The sequence below is a fragment of the Helianthus annuus genome, chromosome 9 (assembly GCF_002127325.2).
Source record: "Helianthus annuus cultivar XRQ/B chromosome 9, HanXRQr2.0-SUNRISE, whole genome shotgun sequence".
Taxonomy (NCBI): Eukaryota; Viridiplantae; Streptophyta; class Magnoliopsida; order Asterales; family Asteraceae; genus Helianthus; species Helianthus annuus.
This window is the reverse complement of record NC_035441.2, coordinates 99594384-99614574: the sequence shown is the minus strand read 5'-3', so window position 1 is coordinate 99614574 and position 20191 is coordinate 99594384.

The following is a 20191-nucleotide window of genomic DNA, read 5'->3' as shown; positions in this document are numbered from 1 at the left end:
CTTGTGAAAAACCAAGATCATCATACTTTATATCTTCATGAACTTGAATGAAGAAAGTGATTTTCATATGTAAAATAATTTAAACAAAATACAAACCTTGTAAATAGATGATTTCCAAATGATTTTCTCAAGAAACCAAGTTTATTTATGAGATTTACAAGTCATGGTTTCTAAATAAACTAACCATATTTTTAGTGTTGAAACAAGACTAGAAACATGTGTGTAACAAGAAAAATACAAAAGAAATAATTTGGGAAAAATCATCTTACAAGTTGTAAATGTCTAAATCTTTCAAGAAAGTGATTTTCAAACAAATAACCATGTTTTTAAGGGTAACTAAACATACTAAATAACATGGTAAGTTACTACAAGTTTTCACAAAAACTTCAAGTTCATGATGTAGTGTGATTTACGTGATTTTGGCACTTGATAAGTGTTGAATAAGTTGTTGATGTTTGATGATGATTTAAAAGAAAATAAACACATGTTTTGAAAACATGGGAAACCTCCATTTTTAGGGGAAACTATGTCAAAATTTTTATAAGTTTCGACACTTAGAAAAATATAAGTTTTGGTAAAACTTATTCCCTAAAAATAATTACCAAGGTTTCCCTAATTTTTGTGTAAACTTCAAGTTAAGAAATGATGATTTCTTCAAGAATAAAAATTGATATTAAGTATGTATATTTTTGAGAAAAATATATATGTTTATTAATCACCAATTTTGTGCTAAGTGTATGTAGTATGTATTATACGTGATAGTGTGTTAGGACTTGAAAATACACTAAATACTCCTAAGGAGTGAAAATACAAAAATACAAATACAACATGCTTAGACAAATACAAGAGAATATATTTATGAAAATATATTTCTTCATAGAATAAATAACTTGGACAAGTTATGAACATGAAATGAAGTTTTTGGACAAAATACATAATGCAGGTGAAAAATACAAGATACTTATATTTATCATAGAGAAAATAATATAAGTAAGACACATAGTTAAAAATATGAATTATTTTTAACACAAGAACAAATACATAAAAGATGGTGACTTGTACTTGTGCGATACAAGTCTAGTGACTAACGTTAATAAAACACGTTTAGGTCACGACGATAGATAAAGCAAATCCGGTGAAGTTTACGACGCAGGAGCGCAAAGTTGTGAGTTCATGCTCCCCCTTTTCTTTTAACTGTTTTCAGTTTTATAACTCCGGGAGTGAAATACATGTTACAAAAGTTACAATGTTTACAAATGGTATGATGGATACAAGAATTGAGGAATGATACGAGAAATCGTGTAACGAATAGGGTACCATAAGCACCATTAATCGTGTACATACTAAGACCGCAGAACAAAAGGTTTGATCTAATGGGTTTACGGGCAGCCACACTCTTGGTGAAAACTAGTACCGAGTAACGCTTTTGTGTCTCAGTCGTGAATTGACAACTAGAAAAATGCCTATGGTTTGGTTGCTTCCTATGTCGTGTCACATGTTAATGGCCTTGCAACCCATTAACAACTTGATACATACAAAAATACTTGATTTATACAAGATACATACCATGTTTTTCGTACAAAGTATACAAACGTTTAATACAAGAACTGCATGAATTCACACCAACATTATGTTGACGTTTTTCCAAAAACTCACATGTATTTCAGGTAACTAAAGTGGATGTGCGCGCGGTCTTATTCATGCTCCTGGATGTTGTTTATGTTTATCCTTAAATAAAGTTGTAAAGTTTCAGACAATATGTTGTCTCGTGATGTACACACTTAAACTATGTTTTCCGTTATGTAATGTTAATGGTGTTTGAAGTTATTTTTATGAGCATGTAGTATGTTTACCAATCGTATGCAATGAAAACCTTTCATGATCACACCTCGTGCTTCCGCCTTAGAAATGGGTGTGACATATGGTAGGAGTGAGTTCCAAATCGGGCACGAGCGATTCACTTAATATTGGCCGAGTGTTGAGTGAATACTTGTGAGGTGTGTAAATTTAAGGCATATTATGCCCAAAGTAAATAATTTTTCATAAATTAAGTTTTAAATAAATCATGACGAATAGGGTTGTAAATAAAATAAAAGCAAAACAAATTTTGAACTTGGATACCGGACACTCTAAAGATAGGACCCAAAAAACCTTCTCTTCTACCTATTCCGTTTAGGTGTGTAAGCCACGTAATAGAGTTTTGCTTGAGGACAAGCAAAGATTCAAGTGTGGGGGTATTTGATGTGATTAAAATACAACATATAAATTATGTCAAATATGACGTAAAAGCAACCCTTTTTAGTACTAATGTTGGGAAAAGCTCGTATTTTCGTTCCTTTTAGATTCTCAGGGATAAAAGAGCTAAAATTTGAAAAAGGAACAAAAAGACAGCAAAATCCAACACAAATGTAAAAAAGAAGGAATTGCCGCAAGCTTGCAAAGCCCCGATTCACATCCAAACCTCAAAATAACAAGAACAGAAGGCTGACACGGGGCCGTGTCCACCAGACACGTCCCGTGTCCGAAGATGGCTACTGGGCAGGAGAAAAAAACAACTGCAAAAGGCAAAAATGGCAGCCAACACGGGGCCGTGCTAAGCCAACACGGGGCGTGGTCAACTCAAAGATTTTCAGAATCTGCGATAGTACAACAAGTACTTTGGCCATGGGCCGTGGGCCGTGTCGTTGACACACGGGGCCATGTTAGTACAACATCTGACAAGCAGTTAATGAGTAAGAGAGAGAGAGAGATGGGCACGGGGCCGTGCCAGCCGGGCACGGGCCGTGCTGAAGCTTCTGAAGACAGCTATAAATAGAAGTGCCTGGTTCCACTTCAACTCAACCCTTAGCAAACCACTTCTCACTCAGTTGCCACCACTCCACCACCACTACAACACCATCATCCACCACCATCATCCATTTTTCCATTTTTTAGAGTGTGTGTGTAGTCTCGAGATCCAAGATTGATCGTAAGAATCTTTGTCAAACAAAGGCCATGCTTGGCTAAATTCTTACATCACTTGGTGAAGACATATCTTTTATGTATTTCTTTTATGATTTCCAACCTTTGGCTACTTTTTAATTGGGTATGTATTAATGACTTTAATAATTACTTTTTTTATATTGAAGGCGAATTTATTCAAACACTCTTCATATGTTCGTTTACTCAACATGTTCATGTCTTTACGGTCTATATAAAGCATGTTAATTAACCCGAAAGGGAGGTTAGAAGGGAGGTTTGGGTAATTCTATGTCTCGTTCAGTGTATAGATCCTGCGAGAACCTAGTTCAAGCCTAGTAACACCTCACGAGTCAGAGTGGGCATTACCCACCACGGGAGATGTGCAAAAAGCTTGAATCCCTTATTCTTAAACTACTATTAAAACTTTAAACCAACCCCGCGAGTACTGTATCCCTGTTGACTCAGACTAACAGGTTGAGGGTGATCGCCGCCTCGTAGGGGGGTCCACCACATTTTGCATTAATAACTTACTTAATTATCTTTCAATATTCCGACCTAGTGGGATTTTATCCTTGCTGACTCAAACCACTAGGTTGAGGGTACCGTCGCCTCCAAAAGAGGGGTCTACTACTATAACTAAGATAATCTTTTAAAATGCCCAAAGTGCGGAAATCATCAAAATGGTATATGAAAGATAAGTTGGATCCAAGTGGTTCTTTCTTGTCTATTATTTTTATTTTATGTTTTTATCTTTTTATTAGCTTAAAAATCTTTTCTAAAAAAATGGTTTGATTAGACGTTGACGATAAGCAGGTACTAAAAACTCTTGTGTACTTGGACGACCTTGGTATCTTGCCATCAATATACTACGTTCGCGATGGGTATACTTGCCCTAGCGTGTGTGTAGAGTGATCGATAGTGGGATATCGTGTTTTATAAATTTAAAACTTGAAATCGGCGAGTAAAAAGAGATAAAAATATAACTAAAAATTATACACACTAGCACGCACGTCAACGACATATGGCCCTTCGCCGCTATTGACTCCTTTTGTTGTAGTGAGTATATATAATAACAATAAGTAAAAATCTAAATTAAGTAATAATCTAGTATATTTTAGTGTAGTTTATACGTAATTTCACACCAAAAGTTTCTGTTTATTTTCTAGAACTATTGAACACCTACATTTAAAATATGTTGTAAGATCAGATATTATATTTTTTAGTTAATTATAAATTTTGTGCTATAAGTAATCAACGTTTGAATTTAAGGACGCCTAAATAATGAAAATGATGTGAAACCCTTGTGTTTATTTATTTAATAACCATAAAAAGTTATATTAATATTTTATTAAATTTAAAATTATTTGGGATCTCTACGTTAATCCTACTGTAGTGTATCGATCATTCAGAGTTGGTGCATGGTGGATGTGTTTTTGGATGTATTGGGGAGAGTTGGAATTATTTATATGGCAATCAAGAATATAATAACATTCTTAAGAGTAAATTTCAAAGTTCGTCCTTTATGTATGTCTAATATATCAAAGTATGTCCTTTATCTTTAATAACCTTAGAAAACATCGTTAATGTTTGAAAATCCTTACATATTACGTCCTTTAGTCCTAATCCAGTTACTTTTCATAGTTAAATTTGATTAAGTCAGCCCCACATAAGGGTATTTTGGTCATTTTATTATAAATATTAAAATAAATAATCATCAAAAACAATAAATATATACAGAATTATATATGTGTATATATACAGAATGTCTTCTCCCTCTCTCTCTTTCTAATTATCCTACCCCCACAACCACAACCCACCTGCCACCGCCACCGCAATAGAAGCCTGCCATCCCAAACCGGCTTGTTGCCATCCTTAATAAAAAGGGGTTATGTCTAAAAATTAGCACACTTATCAATCTAACATCCGTTAAAAACGAACGTCTGAAACTCAGAAGTGAAGAAAGTACCTGCCACCGCCACCGATCTGCCACCACCGCCACTCGATCTGCCACCACCGCCACCGATCTGCCACAACCACCACCGCGACCCATACTTCTCTCTGTTCTACACAACCACCACCGCCACTCGAGAAATGTTTAATGTAAACATTCCAGCACCTTTATCTTCGGTAGCTAATGTCGGTTGAACCGGGTTCACAATCGATTGCGGCGACCCGAGCGGGTAATATGAATGTAACACGTGGAAACGTAACACGTCAGCTTTTTTATCCGCCGGTAACGACTGGAAGTTCGCCGTTGCTGGTAAATCGGCAAACGCGTCGTCCGTCGGAACAAACATTGTGATTCCGGCACTGCTACTCTCAGATCTGTGAGATCTTGGCAACCTGCAAGAAACGAAAACCCTAATTTATTCCAATCTCAGGTACGTTGTTTGTAATCGCAAATCAGAGGCGGTGGTGTTGGCTGTAGTTGGGTGATGGTGGCGTGTTGCTTTTGTTTTTGTCGTCGCCGCCGGTGCCTGTGGCGGTTTTGAGACGGAAGTTTAGAGAGAGAGAGAGAGAAAGAGGAGATTGTAGAGAGAGATTGAGAGAGAGCAAGTAGAGTAAGAGAGTGAAAGTGGTGGTGGTGGCAGATCGGTGGTGGTGGTGGTGGTGATGGTGGTGGCAGGTGAGTTGTGGTGGTGGTGGTGGGGGTAGGTGAGAGAGAAGGAGAATGTATATATTAAATGTCTGTATGTATTTACATATGTAAATTAATATTAAATCTAAATTGTTTATTGGTTTTATGATTATTTATTATAATATTTAGGATAAAATGACTAAAATGCCCTTATGTGGGGTTGACTTAGTCAACTTTAACAATGAAAACTGATTGTGTTATGACTAAAGGACATAACTTGTAAGGATTTACAAACATTGAGTATGTTTTCTGAGGTTATTAAAGATAAAGGACATACTTTGATATATTAGACATACATAAAGGACGAACTTTGAAATTTACTCCATTCTTAATTATTATCAAAATATTATTTAAACGTACTACTAGTCAGGCCTCCAACTAACTGGAATATTTCAGCTATATATGATCATTAATATTAGTTTTTACAATTCCATCTATTTTTATATATTGTGTTTGTTCAGCTTCTTGGTCTCAAAACTTAACTTGCATGTGAATATAACCACATTTGGCACAGAAATGGCACGTGCAGCGGTGGACATAAACACCTTTTCCCCTTCACCTGCATCTAAGAGTTTTTCTCGTATTTGTCACCCATTGCTTCCTAGATCAAGTGTTGTGGGGCCTTAAAGAGAGAGCGCTAATTACTGCCACCTCACCATTAAACACAATAATAGGGCAGTGAAGGCGGGCGTGACATGATAGTTAAAGAGTAAGTTAGTTAATGCCTGTTGTTTATATGTCAGCGATGTGATGTGACGCTATTCACTTTTTAGTTAAACTACAAATACGTGATCTAAGCATTATTGCGAAAACAAGAAAGTGTTCATCCTCAATACACTAAAGTTGATACCACATGCTTCTGTGTTAGCAACCAGATAAGGGCCTTATAAAGCATGTAGAGTCAGATTCTGTATTAGCAACCAAGTTCTACTAGCTGGTTTAAAACCCTAATTAACATATGACTTTATGGCCATCTCTTTCTCCAGAATTAAAATTTTATGCCGACAACTTTATGCGAAGTAGAAATTTAATTCATTAGTTTGCTAGAATTAACAAATACATCCATTCTAATTTTATATTTCAAGATCAAAAAATAGATTCTTGATAGATATCATATTTCCTTTTTAGGAAGTCATTCATCATCTAATATATCCTTGTAATAGTTAATAAGTGGTTGGATCATGTACAAGACTAAAATCATGTATGAAGTATATATACGTGAGAGGGAGAGGAGAACAAATGTTATTGGCAATAAGGTTAATTTAGTTATTTCTCACTTGAAACAACTTCTCTCTTAATTTTCAAACGGCTATAACTTTTTCATACATTAGTATTTTTTTGTAAAGTTACACTGTATTAATAAGTCATTCTCTTTAATTCGACATGCCTATTGTTGTAGTGTTCTAAAAAACAATTTACAGAATTTTGAATACCCATTAGTCCATTACGTGATTATATGATTTTGAATACCCAACATATGACTACGTGATTTTAAATACACATTACGTGATTACACATTCAATAATAAGAACTTAATTGTTTATACTTTGTTACGTGATTACACATTCAATAGTAAGAACTTAATTGTTTATACTTTATTACGCGATTAATAATAAGAACGTAATTGTTTATACTTTATTACGTGATTAAATTGTTGGTGCACTTGTGTCTGTACTTTGTCTGTATTCGGTCTGTATGTAAACGATGTCCTTGGTAGTCTGTAAGTTGACCAAGTCAACCATCCTCCGGATTGACTTGGCCAACAGTTGAAATATGTTTGATATGTTTGTCTGAATCGAAGGATAACCTCGAAGGATAATGTTGATCCTTCGAGGTGCTCGAAAGATATGCTTCGAATGATTAGACCTCGAAAGATGATCTTTCGAGGTCCCTGCTTATCCTTCGAAAACATTGTATCCGAAAGATGATCCTTCGGACCATCTATCGAATCCTTCGAGAAGACCTGCTGTATATGGGTATATATACCCATGCAGTGTTGAGGACAGAAGATAGATGCACACAGATAGTCACACCGAGAGATAGAGAGTTGAGAGCATCCTGTCCGAAACACTCACACACTTAGAGAGTTTATAGAACATTTCTGTAAACATTGAGCTTGTAACCGAACCCTCATTGCATTAATACAAGTTGTGTTAATCGGTGAACTTGTGTGTTTGTTTCTCTACTTGCTACTAACTCGGTTTGCTTGCTAGCTTGGATTCCGCACTCGCTAGTAGGTTTGTATAACAAGGTTTAGGTTCGTAATCCTCCGCGAAAAGGGACCTACAAGTGGTATCAGAGCCTCGCTCTTTACCTTGTTTAAAACCGGGTTTTTACAAGTTTTGGTGTGTTGAAACACTTGGTTTTGCACCTGTTTTTACTTGTTTTCTTGCATTTTCTTTGAGTAAAAACGTGTCTAAACTAACCGGGAGTGTTTAAAGTTGGGTTGGGTAACTTGGAAATTGGTTTTTAAGAAACTTTGTGTTTTCCGGCCAATTTCCGGTGTGTTTCCGGTGACCGGACTTGGTGGATAAGGTTTGCCATTTTTGGGCATTGTTTTTGAAAGTCAAAAAGTTGGTGAAGATCCGTGTGCAGAACATACCTTTCTGCCGAAAGTACTTCACCAACCCATCACCTTTTTCATCAACCTATCACATCAGATCAGTGTGTGTCAGAACCTCTCGAAAGATATCTTTCGACATCGAAAGACTATCCTTCGACATCTGTCGATCAAGGAAGGCTCGAAAGATTGTTATCCTTCGACCCATCCTTCGAAGTCTGAATCATATCCTTCGAGAAAGGAATCTAATCGAAAGACAAGTGTCCGAAAGATAAGGATTTAGCTCGAAAGATAAGGATCTTTCAAAGGAGAATCCTTCGAGCTCTTGAATCTTTCGAAATCATTGTTCGAGACTCAACAGTAATCTTTCGAGTACTGTTGATCCTTCGAACAATAGTTAATCTTTCGATTGTGGTCAGGTTGTTGTTAACAAGTTTCTGTGATTTCAGATCCTTCGACCAGGGTCCTTCGACTGAGAAGTGATCTTTCGGGTGCTCATCATCTTTCGTGACTTGGACATAGAATTTATTTTTCTTGTTAAAGATGAATCCGAGTTGGTGGGGAAATCCGGCTCCAGACAGTGGAAAATACATGAATACCAGTCAATCTCCATCATGGGCCGAATCTCCAGTATCTACATCCTCACAAACAAATGCCACCCCAGCTGGTCAATGGGCGTTTGTTTCAAATCAAACTCCGAGTATTCAAAGTCTTCTACTAAGCGAAAGTGAAACCGGAAGTTTGAACAGGCCTCCAAAGTTGATGCATCTTAATGAATATCCGGGATGGGTTGATCGTTTCCATACATACATTCTTGGTCAAAATACAGAGTTATGGTTGCGGTTCACTACGGAATTCGATCAAACTATCGAGGTTGCTGCTTCTTCGACAGCTACATTTGCCGATCTTCCTGATGATCAAAAGAAGACGTATGACTTAGAAAAGAAAGCATACGCTATTCTCACTCAAGCACTAAGCAAGGATATTTATCATCAGTTCGTCAGTTTCAAGACTACGAAGAAGCTGTGGGATGCATTGAAGACAAGAGGAGTAGGTAATGAAGCCACACGTCAACTACGACGAGATCTACTGAAGAAAGAATTCGATGGCTTCACATGTATGGATAAGGAGTCCTTGGGAGATATGACAAGCCGTTTCTATCACCTACTTACTGAGCTGACCAACTTTGAAGTCACAACGACTCCAACAGAGGTGGTAAAGAAGTTTGCCGATGCATTGCCTCCTCAATGGAATAACTTCCTGGAAATCTTGAAGTACAACGGAACGTTGAAAACTACAAATATCAATGATTTCGTGCAGCTTCTGGAGAACAAGGATCAGGAAGAAACGTTGAAGGCAAAGAGAGTTGCAGTGCCACAGAATCCAGAGATGTATTATGGCACCTCCACTTCTTCATCTGCAAAAGCCGGCTCACATGCTCCACTTCAGACGGCGTTTGTCACAAGCACGGATATGTATGGCAATCCAGTGCAAGTTCCTGTAAAGCCGCCTCCAACCACAGATCTGTATGGAAATCCAATACAACCACCTCCTCCTCCTCCTGCTCAACAACCACAATATGCGTGTTATGGAGGAACATCATCTGCTGCAGGTCAACAACCAAAGCCAAATACAGTACAGCTTGACACTTCAAGCTTCTCTAAAGTCAGTGTAGAAGTAGCCAAGGAACACATGGAGCTACTTAACACTGTAGTGAGCGCGTACTGTGGGTTAATAGAAGGTCAGATTGGCAACATTAATCTGACACAAGAAGACTACAGGCAGATTGATAAAGAGGAGATGGACTTGATGGACATCAAGTGGGCCTTTGCGAGTGCTGTGAGAAGAGCAAAGGATTGGATGGAAAGTACTGGCAGAACCAGCTTGGAAAGTAAGCGAGACACCAAGTATGGGTTCGATAAGCAAGCTGTAAAGTGCTTCAACTGTGGTGAACGGGGTCACTTCAAAAGGGAGTGCACAAAGCCAGCCCAGCACGGGAATCAAAACCCCTTCAGAAACCAAGGCAACCAGCAGAACAGAAACAATGATCGTACATTGGTGCCTGTCAACAACCAAACCAACCGAGCACTTGCAGTTCAGGTGGATGAAGGTTGTGACTGGTCAATCCAGTTGGGTGGTGATGCTCCTGATGGAACAGCATGTTTTGCTCAGATTGTGAAGGAGCTAGTTCACACCAGTGGTGGAGAATCTTCTGCCAGTGGTGATGAATCGTCTGAAGATGAAGACTCCTCTGGATACAGCAGGAGTGTTGATGAAGAATCATCCAACTCTGATGATGATCATGTGGGTGAGACATCTAATGTTTCGGATGATATTGACATTGATGAACTCTTGGGGGAAGCTGTAGCAGAAACTCAAAGAAGATCTATTCTGGTGGATCAGGCTGCTTACTCTTCGTCTTCTCTCCATTCAGCCTTTATGGCTAATGTCGACGGTTCATCAAGTCAGGTATGTGTCGATGAACCCACTGCTGTTAATTGTGATGAATGTGCTAGGTTGCATGCTAGATGTGCTGATCTGGAGAAAAGTATGTCTGAGTTGCAAGGCAAACATGATGCTTTACAAGCTAGTTTGTTTGACTTGCAAGACAAACATACTACTGTGAATGAGAATTTGAGTGACTTGCAAAGTAAGCATGACGCTTTGCAAGAAAAATATGATGTGACCTTTCTCCACAATCAGAAATTGACTGTGGATCTCTCAAAATGCACAGAAGCCAACATGTTTTATGAAAACCATGAAAAAGAATTTAAGTCAGTAATTGAAACATTAAAGAAGGATAAAACTGAACTGACCAAAATGGTTTCAAGAAAACAAACTGATATTAATTTGTATATATCTCGCCTTGAGAGTATGCAAAAAGAAATGGCTTGTGTGAAAACCGAAAGTGATGCGATCCAACTCAAGCTAGACAGTTATTTGAGTTCTAGCTATGTGTTAGATCACATCATTGACGTTCAGAAGGAAAAGAGAGATGTCACATGCATAGGCTACAAGAAGTGTCCACCACCAGTGAGACATAATTATGACGCCATGCCTGATGAAGAGGACAGGGTATTCTTTGAACCTTCTGTGCCTCTAGATGTTAAGGAGTTTGCTGCAGGACTCGGATACCAAAAGGAAGTATCCTCAGATTCAGATGTGTCAGCAGATACATTTGTGAGTGCTGAACAGAATCAAGATCCTCCAGTTGTGATTGAGGATGCTGATTCGTCTGATGATGAATCTGACGATACTGTCCCAGCAAAGTCTGATGCGGTAGCCAAAAATGAGGACATACCTCTTGAGAATCACATTCTATGTGATCCCCCTGTTCAACCCGCTAAGACTGTTGCAACTGAGTCCTCATCTGCAGAAAAGCCGGAGAGTGTGAATTTGCTGTACACTCTAGTTGGTGATGATAAAATTTACTCAGACAAAGATTTTCCCATTAAGAATGTTAATCAATCCTTAATCTGTAAAGTCTTTGAGAATTCGACGAGTAAGTTCTTAGGAAAGGCAGGACCTAAAGTTACAGTTACACAGTGTCCTCCTATTCCAAAGGCTGAAATTCGAAAACAATTTGGTAACAAAAAATTACCAACAGTGCCAACACAGCAAAATCACATCAAACCCAAAGGTAAAACACCGGCTCAAGCTAACAAGAAGCCGAACCAAAAGAAGAAGAAGAATGTTAACTTTGTGAAATCGACGGGAACAGACAAAATTGAAAAGTTTGAAAATCAATCTAACTTAGATTTTGTCAAGAAAGCTATTGTCGAGAAAAGAAATGAACCAAGCAGTTCAAAACCTAGTACCTCGGGTTCACAAAGTTCAACATCATCGGCTAGACGATCACATGATTCTTCGGGGTTTGTAGAACGAAGATCATGTTTTGAGTGTGGAACCATTGGGCATATTATTAGAAACTGCCCATATCTTCATAAACAAAAAGGAAAGGTTGATGATCCCCGTGGCAAAACTGACCGTAAGCCAACTGTTTCCACAAAACAAGATCCCCGCCTTGTAAAAGAAAGGGAAAAGAAACAGAAACGCCAACAGGTCAAAAAGATAGAAAAAGCGATTAAAACCGATGCGGTTCAAAAACAATCTGTTGTTGTAAAACCAGACAATTCTAAAACTTCAAATCATCAAGAAGTTAAACTTTTAAAGAAAAACACTGGTGAAACAAAACAGACATGGAAACCTAAATCGGTTACTGAATCAGGGGGACCATCACAATTCACCAACCATCAAAGACAAGAAGTTATTGTCATTGATGAAAATGGAAGACCCAAGACCACAATGGCTTGGGTCCCCATCTCCAACTAATTCTTTTGAGTTCATGTGCAGGGTGCTTCAGGAGGAACTATCAGTAGTCACTGGATTGTTGATAGTGGGGCATCCAGGCACATGACAGGCGACATGAAGCTTCTCTACGACGTTAAATCTATTAGAGGAGGTTATGTTGCTTTTGCTGGAGATAAAGGTGGATATATAACGGGTGAAGGAATGATATCTAACGGGATTGTCAGCTTTGACAAGATCAATTTTGTGCAACAACTTGATCACAATCTTCTTAGTGTTTCTCAAATCTGTGACAAGAAATTTTCAGTACACTTTGATGCTAATGGATGTTATGTGCTGAAACCCGGCTTCAAAATTCCAAAAGAATGGATTCTCTTGTCGGCTCCAAGGATAAATGATTTGTACGTCCTTGACATGAGCCAGGCTATTACTACGTCTGCACAAGCAACTTGTTTCGTTTCTAAAGCCACAGAAAAAGACACTATCTCTTGGCACAGACGAATGGGTCACATTCACTTACGAAAAATGAATCATTTGGTTTCAAATGAATTGGTGAATGGTGTTCCCCTCAAAAATTTCCATCTTCAAGACGTCTGTGTTTCGTGCCAGAAAGGAAAGCAAACAAAGAAGAAGCACTCTACAAAGAAGATCAATACAGTGGCAGTTCCTCTTGAGCGTTTGCACATGGATTTGTTCGGTCCTGTCAAGCACAAAAGTATTCGGGGTGATCAATACTGCCTCGTGGTCACTGATGATTATTCAAGATTTTCTTGGGTTGCGTTCATGGCACACAAGAGTGAAACCTTTGGTATCATCAAAAACTTGATCATTCAGATTGAAAATTTGTATAAATTGAAGGTTAGGCGGATACGTAGCGACAATGGTACTGAATTTAAAAATCATTCCATGGCGGAGTTCTGCACTTCAAAGGGTATTCTTCATGAGTTTAGTGCAGCTTATACTCCTCAACAGAATGGTGTCGCTGAACGTAAGAACCGCACATTGATCGAGACTGCTAGGACAATGTTGGTAGAGTCACAGTTGCCCATTCCATTCTGGACTGAAGCTGTGGCCTCTGCATGTTACACATTGAACAGAGTCCTTACAGTCAAAAGACACAACAAGACCTGCTTTGAGCTTCTTCAAAAACGGAAACCAGATTTGTCTTATCTAGAACCGTTTGGAGCTCCATGCACGATCATCGATCCTAATGGAAAGTTTGGGGCAAGAGCAATTGATGGATACTTTCTTGGGTATGCCACCCCTAACTTACGAGTCTGGAATCTAGAGACTAAAAGGGTCGAGGAATGGTCTGAGGTCAGAGTACAAAGGCACACCTTGCCAGTCAAAAATCCGGGTCAACCTTGGATGTTTGAGTACGATGACTTTTTCAATTCGATCAATGTTGAAGCCGTTGAAGAAAATGCTGCGGCTAGGATGTTTTTCGAGAGTGACAATGCAACAGTTTCACCGGTGGTTCGTCCAATTCTTGTTAATCAAGAACCATCTTCTTCGGTGAACAACAATACTCTCAACAATGAGGATTTTCATGATGCAAACGAATTGAACGAATCTTCAGAGGATGATGAATTTCTAGATGCAGATCAAGAAGCTCCTACAACAGCAGTTCATGGTACTTCAGAGGGTACTCCTCCAGTGGATACACATAGAACATCTGAGACTACTGCATCATCCTCTTCGTCAATTCCGGGTCTTGAATTGGTTGTTGATCTTAATCTTAACAACCTGGGTATAAATGTTCCAGTTCCAGATAATCCAGAAACAAGGATTCATAATACCCATCCTCAGCAAAACATCATTGGAAATGTGCAAAGTGGCGTTCAAACAAGAAACATGTTGCGAAACAACAACAATGCAGGCTTGTATGCAGCTATTCGAGAATCCGGGCAACAAAACGACTGGTCCTTCGCATGTTATGTCTCACAAGAAGAACCAAGAACATGGAAAGAAGCCTTGAAAGATAATGCTTGGGTTGAAGCAATGCAGGAAGAACTGCAACAATTCCAGAAGCTGGGTGTCTGGAAACTCGTAGAGAAACCTGCTGGATACAAGAAGATTGGTACCCGTTGGGTTTTCAAATGCAAAAAGGATGACCGCGGAGTTGTTATCCGAAACAAAGCACGTTTAGTCGTTCAGGGTTTTCGTCAGATTGAAGGGATCGACTACAACGAAGTCTATGCACCTGTTGCACGTCTCGAAGCAATTCGAATCTTTCTAGCCTATGCGTCTTTCAAAGGATTCAAGGTTTATCAGATGGACGTGAAAAGTGCATTTTTACATGGTGTGGTTGAAGAAGAGGTGTACGTCGAGCAGCCTCCAGGTTTTGAAGATCCTATCCATCCCGATCGGGTTTGGTTGCTCAACAAAGCTCTTTATGGTCTTCATCAAGCACCACGAGCTTGGTATGCAACCTTATCTCACTATCTGCTGGAGAACGGTTTTCGCAGAGGTCTTATCGACTGTACTCTTTTCATCAAAGAACAAGATGGAGATCTTCTTCTGGTACAGGTATACGTTGATGATATTATTTTTGGTTCTACTAATGATGTCTTGTGTAGGGAATTCGAGCGCATTATGCAGGATAAATTCGAGATGAGTGCTATGGGGGAAATGACCTTCTTCTTGGGCCTACAAGTATAACAAACGGAGTCTGGGATATTCATCCATCAGACCAAATATGTTGGTGACATCTTGAGCCGGTTCCAGATGTCTGATGCTACGCCCATTGGTACCCCATTGCCAACTAATCACGGAATTACTCCAGACTTGAAGGGAGAAGCTGTTAGCCCTTCTATCTATCGTGCCATGATCGGATCTCTCATGTACCTCACAGCATCAAGGCCAGACATAATGTACCCAACGTGCCTGCTTGCTAGATACCAAGTTAACCCGAAGGCCTCACATCTTGCTGCTGTTAAAAGGATTTTTCGTTATTTGAAGGCGTACCCTGACACCGGTCTGTGGTACCCTAGGGATAATAACTTTGAATTGGTAGCTTTCAGTGATTCTGATTTTGGCGGATGCAAAATCGACGGCAAGTCCACAACGGCTGGATGTCAGTTTTTAGGAAATCGCCTAGTTACATGGCAATGCAAGAAGCAGACGTGTGTCGCTACATCAACATGCGAAGCTGAATACATAGCTGCCTCAAGTTGTTGCTCCCAAGTTCTTTGGATCCAACAACAAATGCGGGACTACGGTTTTGAATTCCTAACTACTCCTATTTACGTTGATAATTCTGCTGCTTTAGATATCACTAGAAATCCTGTGCAGCATTCAAAGACCAAACACATCGAAATCAAATATCACTTCATACGTGATTGCTTTGAGAAAAGGCTAATCGATGTTGTTAAGGTCCACACCGATGACCAACGTGCCGACTTATTTACCAAAGCTTTTGACAAATCTAGATTTGACTTCTTATTATTGGTAAATGGCATTAAGGTCAAGCAAGAGTAAAACCAACATCGGAAAATCATTTTTGTAAATACCTTTGTGTTTTAAATTTATCTTAGTTTATTGATTTTAGGGGGAGTATATCCTAAAATCAGAAAATCCAAAAACATCGAAAAATTTCAAAAACACAAAAACAATAGAAAAACAAAAATGAGTTTCCTGGCGAGCAAAAGAGAAAATGATAGTACATCAGTGGTCTATCCAAACCTCTTTAAACCTTAAATGAAAAACGATAAGCAGCTCTATATAAGATGTATCGGTAGGCTCACAATCATTTTAAGTGTGCAGGGTGATATAAATCTTAATCGACTGAAGACCAGGTGGGAACCATTCATTGGCATATGGTCTTAGTACCGAAATTTCGTTTGATAGATTGCCGAGGTTCTGAGATATTCGGTCTTTATGCTGCTTATCATCTGGGTATCATGGTTGTATCTTTTACCGAAAAATAACGGGGACGCAAGTCTAGATCTTCCATGATACTATACATACGTGTACATATTACATACTGCATTCGACCTCAATAAGTGATAAACAATCACATGTCCAATTCAAATAAGTGATAAAAATATCACATTTATCCAGGTGTCAAGTTCGTCTCTCTGCTGTACGGAAGTACTGACCTGTTCACGAACTTGCACCTGTGCCCTCATGCATACGAAAATCAAGTTCCTCATCAATAAGTGATTATATCACATAGGGCTTGTTTTCAATTCAAAATAAGTGAGTATCTCACAATTTATACGGTCAAACAGATGATAATCAGTATACTCACCGGTAAGATGAACTCTCGTGCATACCTTGATACGGGAATGTGTCGTGATGTGGATGAACACCGGTCGGTAAGTATAAATCATACATTAACGTATCCTCTAAACATGATTACATCTGATAAGTTGAGCTTAAGTGGACAACAATACCGATAATTGTTATAGGATGCTTATCTTAATGTTAACTAACTGAACAACAAGAGTGTTTTGGCATGACCGTACACTGATATGATTCTCTTACCCTCGAAACTCGCAAAAAGAACGTCTGTATATATTTATTTACTGCTTAACTTTTATTATTTCTTTTAAACAGTTTCGTCGTTTGGTGCATATCAGCACGACATTAGCGGTGATGTCGTTTGATAACACTCAAAGGATTTTAAATTGTTGTCTTTTAATTTCAAAAATACCAAAAAGATTTTAGGCTTGTTTTAATATAAACTTTATAAAAGCCAAAAAGATTTTATTTCTGCTTTATTTTCGATCGTACGATGTTGGAGCTCAAGTCTTCGTTACCTGAAACCTGACTGAAAACTGAATTGACTAAATCTTCATAAACGGTCGAAATTTGCATGTTTTGAAAGTTAAAGACTAAAATTGAAAAATTTATTAAACTTTCAAACTGTCGGACGGTGTTTGATTGTGACATGGTCATTCGTGTGTCATTTGCTTATACCATGTTCCAAGCAGTTGTTCTTATTACGCGTTTAGATTTCTTGCATGTGCAGATTCTAAAGGCTAGGAGAACATGGTCGATGACAAGCTTTGGAATGAAGACACAACGAGAAGGCGCTCAACTGATGAAGATGATTGAGTTGCCGGTGGCCATCATCAACACCACAGGGATCTCACTTCATAAAGATAAAGTCTTTTCACGAGCATAACTCAAGGGGGAGCTTATGTTAAGGGGGAGTTTGTCAACACACTTCCTACATGATACGGGTAGTTTGTTGATACACTCTCTGCTTTCAAGACGTGAAGACTTTGAAGATCCTCCGACATTGAAGACTTGAAAGGACATCAGAGTTTTGGTAACTCGAAGACCAAAGACCGTCGAAGTTCGAGACGAGTCTACAACTATAGAAGATAAAGACAAAGCTACAGCCAAGGGGGAGTTTGTTGGTGCACTTGTGTCTGTACTTTGTCTGTATTCGGTCTGTATGTAAACGATGTCCTTGGTAGTCTGTAAGTTGACCAAGTCAACCATCCTCCGGATTGACTTGGCCAACAGTTGGAATATGTTTGATATGTTTGTCTGAATCGAAGGATAACCTCGAAGGATAATGTTGATCCTTCGAGGTGCTCGAAAGATATGCTTCGAATGATTAGACCTCGAAAGATGATCTTTCAAGGTCCCTGCTTATCCTTCGAAAGCATTGTATCCGAAAGATGATCCTTCGGACCATCTATCGAATCCTTCGAGAAGACCTGCTGTATATGGGTATATATACCCATGCAGTGTTGAGGACAGAAGATAGATGCACACAGATAGTCACACCGAGAGATAGAGAGTTGAGAGCATCCTGTCCGAAACACTCACACACTTAGAGAGTTTATAGAACATTTCTGTAAACATTGAGCTTGTAACCGAACCCTCATTGCATTAATACAAGTTGTGTTAATCGGTGAACTTGTGTGTTTGTTTCTCTACTTGCTACTAACTCGGTTTGCTTGCTAGCTTGGATTCCGCACTCGCTAGTAGGTTTGTATAACAAGGTTTAGGTTCGTAATCCTCCGCGAAAAGGGACCTACATAAATTTATAATATACGACATTATACGATTATTATGGACTGATTTGACTAATGTTTTGTATATAATTTATTCTTAATACGTGATTAGATATGAAATATTAGGTATTTCATATGAAATATCATGTATTACATGTTTTTGTTTTTACATAATCACTCAGTGTGGTTTCACATAAAGTACTATAATGAAATCACGTAATCACGAAATGGGTATTCAAAATCACGTAGTCACAATAGATACTCAACTATTGTTACATAATTACGTAATCACTTATTATGGTTTCACATACTATAATGAAATCACGTAATCACGTAATAGATATTCAAAATCACGTAGTCATATGCTGGGTATTCAAAATCACGTATTCATATGTTGGGTATTCAAAATCACGTAATCACGTAATATGTATTTAAAATCATGTAAATGTTTTTTTTTTAAGAAAACTATAGCAATATACTGCTCGAATTAAAAAGAATGAAATATTCGTTAATACGGTGTAATTTTTTTTTAAATATTAACGTATGAAAAAGTTATAGCCGTAGGAAAATCAAGAGGGGAAATAGGGCAAGTGAGAAAGGACCAAAATACATTTTCTCTATTGTTTTCTTCAATTATTTGAACCAAAGATTTATGAAAATATCATTGTCTAATTTTAAGTCATTGATCTTGAAAGACCATTGACTCTTGTATGCTTGTACAAGATTCAATTCTTGTAAGGAAGCCGTCCTCTAGCTAATAATTAATAAAAGATTTCACTCCTTTATATATCCTTTTTGACTCTTTTCTTATTTCTAATATGAAAAACGGGAAATGCATGTCAGCTACCCAAAGGAGTCTACATTAGATATTATAAGGAGATTAGTTATTACAACATTCAGACATTTACCTATTAAAAAATTATTTTGAAAAGGAGATACTTGAACTCGTGGTAATATTAATGTCTTTGATTTCTTGGTATACCCTTGTTTTTTCAGTTGCCCACCTCTCCGTTTTTTTGTTATAAGCTAAGAGGAGACTATAAGTTTATATAGTGTTGGAGAATATATCAATCACGTTCCGAATGATATATTTTACCATTAGCCATTACAACCTATGTATAGGGTTAAGAGGCTTGATTAGGAAATTAAACAACTGAAACATTATCAACTGAAATTGCATTAATTAAGGTGTGTTTTTCCTTTCACTTGACTAGCGTTATTAGCTAAGAGGAGACTATAAGTTTATATGGTGTTGGAAAAAATATCAATCACTTTCCTTGTCACTACTGAGAATGACATGCTAAGTGTTGAAATCATATAGGCATTTACCTAAAAGACGTTAGGTGCCCAGTAAGACATGTTCTTTCTTTCACATTGAAATGGTGAAACATTTATTTTTTTAAGTGATGGATTTTGTCACATTCAATAGGTAGTTCCTATGACCTTTTTTTTAATGGCACACCATTATGATATTGCTAACCGGGTTAGTAGTTAGTATGTTAGTATTAAAACTCCCTTTGCCTGGACTTGAACACAGGACCTCCAAGAGAAGCAAAGTTTCTCACATCCCCCTTAACCATTAGGCCAAGACCAAGAGATCATTGGTATATATGTTCCTATGAACTTTTTAGTGATGGAATTTTGTCACATTTCTACAACGCCTAATGGGGATGTTCTAAAAAAATAACACTTCATTTGATCATGACTTCCTTCTTCCCAAGTCCATATGCGTTATACAATCGCCCTAAG